The 3,171-nt window shown below is 39.9% G+C and overlaps 1 non-coding gene across 1 annotated transcript; it reads left to right on the forward strand.

Annotated features, from left to right (window-relative positions):
* The first annotated feature begins 284 nt into the window (after positions 1-284).
* On the forward strand, positions 285-391 carry LOC111895031 (small nucleolar RNA R71). Its single transcript, XR_002851404.1, has one exon. It is a non-coding gene; the product is annotated as a small nucleolar RNA R71 (small nucleolar RNA).
* The last annotated feature ends 2,780 nt before the right edge of the window (positions 392-3,171 follow it).

Consider the following 3,171-nt stretch of genomic DNA (forward strand, 5'->3'; position numbering starts at 1 on the left):
CTACCCTAATAGCATGGATTGCTTGATCCATTTTTGTCATTCTTCGATCTAGACTATCAAGCTTAGCTATCACCGCCGCCATGCTATCATTTGCCGCGTTCACTACCCCACGACTTACTTTGTTTCTCGGATTATGGTATTCTCTAGAGTGCTTAGAGAATTCTTCAATTAATTCTTTAATTAACGGGGGCGCCTTCTTTGTGAGCGGGCCTTGAGAATCAAGCAATTGCCTTGTGGTGACATTGACTCCATCATAGAAGATGGAGACCTCTTGTTGGCTATTAAGGTCATGGTGTGGGCAATTTCTAAGTAGGCTCTTGTATCTTTCCCAAGCTTCATAAAGAGATTCTCCGGGTTGTTGCTCGAAGTTGGCAATGGCTTTCTTTAGCTTGGCTATCTTGGAGGGCGGGCAGAAATGGTCTATGAATTCTTCTTTCATCTTGGCCCATGTGGTGACCGATCCGGGAGGAAGTGACTTTAACCAATCTTTTGCAGCTCCTTTAAATGTGACAGGAAGCATGCGAAGAAGCTGGGTCTCGCGTGGAACATTCGGGACGTTGAAGTAATCGGCCACGTCATTCACTTCATCCAAGTGCTTGTAAGCGTCTTCGTGATCCTTCCCATAAAAAGGAATCTCCTTGAGTTGGGCGAGAATATGGCCTTTTAGTTCGAATGTAGCGGTCGCGGGAATTGCGGGTTGCACAAGTCCCGGCCTGGTGTCATCACGCATCCTTTTCTTCCATTCCCCCATGGGGACTTCATCAATGTTAGCCATTGTGATAGCTAACTCAAACTCCCGGAGTTGCCATATCTCAAACTCCCGAAGTTGACTATGATGAGACCTTCTCACCAGTTGCTAAGATAAAGTCTATCAGGGTGATGCTAGCCATTGCTGCATTTCATGATTATGAGATATGGCAAATGGATGTCAAGACCGCTTTCCTTAATGGGAAGTTGGTTGAGGATGTTTACACGGCTCAGCCAGAAGGTTTTGTCGATCCGAAGCATCCCAATCGAGTGTGCAAGCTTGAGAAGTCCATTTATGGACTTAAGCAAGCATCTCGCAGATGGAATCTTTGCTTCGATGAGAAAGTCAAAGAGTTTGGATTTGTACGAAGTGAAGATGAATCATGTGTGTATGTCAAGGCCAGTGGGAGTATAGTTAGCTTTCTCGTTTTGTATGTCGATGACATACTGCTCATAGGAAACGACATCCCGACTTTGCAGGAGGTTAAGTCCTGGCTCAGGAAGTGCTTCGCTATGAAGGACCTTAGAGAGGCTTCCTATATTTTGGGAATAAGCATAGTGAGAGAACGAAGTAAGAGACTATTAGGACTTAGTCAGAATACTTACTTGGATAAAGTACTAAAACGTTTTAGTATGGAAAACTCGAAGAAGGGAAAACTACCAATACAGAGTAATGCCAAATTGAGTAAGATTCAAAGTCCGAGTACAGAAGCTGAGATAGCTGAGATGAGCCGAGTACCTTACGCTTCCGCAGTTAGCTCAATCATTTATGCTATGACTTGTACTCGCCCTGATGTGGCCTTTGCTTTGAGCATGGTCAGTAGATATCAAGGGAACCCTGGCAGAGCTCATTGGATTGCGGTCAAGAATATACTTAAGTACCTTTGGAGGACCAAGGAATGGTTCTTAGTCCTCGGAGGGAATGATGACTTAAAGGTGAGAGGGTATAGTGACGCAAGCTTCCAGACCGACAGTGACAACTACTGTTCGCAGCCGGGTTAGGTCTTTACCCTTAATGGAGGAGCAGTGACTTGGAAAAGTTCTAAACAAGAAACCGTAGCTGATTCAACGTGAGAATCAGAGTACATTGCAACGAGCAAAGCGTCGAAGGAGGCGATATTAATGCTTCGATCTAGGTTTCTCTATTGTACATGCAAGTTATCCAAGACTATAAACCCTAATTCTAGCATATGGAAATCGATATTAACATATAATTAGGTTTAAGATATTACCTTGATTGTTATGTAGTGATGTGTGTAAAACCAACTAGTTTTAAACCTACTTTTAATTATCAAATAACACACAAAAGGCAGTGAGCCTATCAATTGTGGTATAGCTAAATAAGCAGGGTATCGAACACAAGGAACGGCAAATTAAACTAAAAACTAATTTAATCTAAGTTAATTAAGAAGTGGAGGTTTTTCTCTAGTTTTACAAGACTAGAAACTTACTAACTATTACTAATTTAAGACTAGAAAATAACGACTTAACTAGATTCAATAATTGGAAAGGAACTTCTGTTTAGTTCAACTTGGTTAACTCTATGGTTGATTTCAAGGTAATGGTGCAATAGATTAAATCTTTCGTTGGTTACCGATTCAAGTGATTAGATTCGTGTTCACTACCCTAATCCTTAGCAAATAAACTAACTTAAACAGTGGCCAATTGTCTAATTTAATTATATTCACTAGATTAATTATTCGGGTTAAGTTAGACTTGCAATAGTTAACTAATTTATTCTTTTAATTAACTCCTTGTTTGATGGTCATCTTACAAGCTTGCACATGAATTTACTCAATTTTCTTATTAATTCTAGTTTCATATTCATTAATCCTAGACATATAGCATAGTGATCACATAGCATATGAGGTCAATAATCAATAGATGTTCATGCTAATCAATTATCTTCCTATTAACAGAAAATTAATTATTATTCACACACAAGGGTTCTTTAGCAAGCTAAAATAACAAAAATTCACCAACTTGGAATTAATCCTACCAATCAATCAAACCATATTGTCAACTTTGTATCCCCAAACAGAAGTCTAAAGGTTTTAGCTCATAATTAAAGTAAATAACAGCAAACAAACAAAGTCAAATTGCTTAATCATGATGATAAAACAAAAGAATAAATGGAATGATGAAATTTTGCCTCAATTACTCTCCGGAATTGAATTCTAGCTCCTTTCGTTGTCTTCTACGGGTTTCTCTGGCTTCTCAATCGTAGCAAAGTACTTCTGAATCGTCCCCGAACTCCCTTCTATCGATCTGTGGAATTATCTTTAAATATACGAATCGACTCGTCGAGTCAGGTGGTGACTCGTCGAGTCCCTCTCACATTCCCCGTATTGTGATAACTCTCTGGGATCCCGAGTCATTATCTACTCAATTCTTCGATTGGACTCGCCGAGTAGCCGATATGAC

This window comes from Lactuca sativa, chromosome 5 (assembly GCF_002870075.4).
Source record: "Lactuca sativa cultivar Salinas chromosome 5, Lsat_Salinas_v11, whole genome shotgun sequence".
In the NCBI taxonomy this organism is placed as follows: domain Eukaryota; kingdom Viridiplantae; phylum Streptophyta; class Magnoliopsida; order Asterales; family Asteraceae; genus Lactuca; species Lactuca sativa.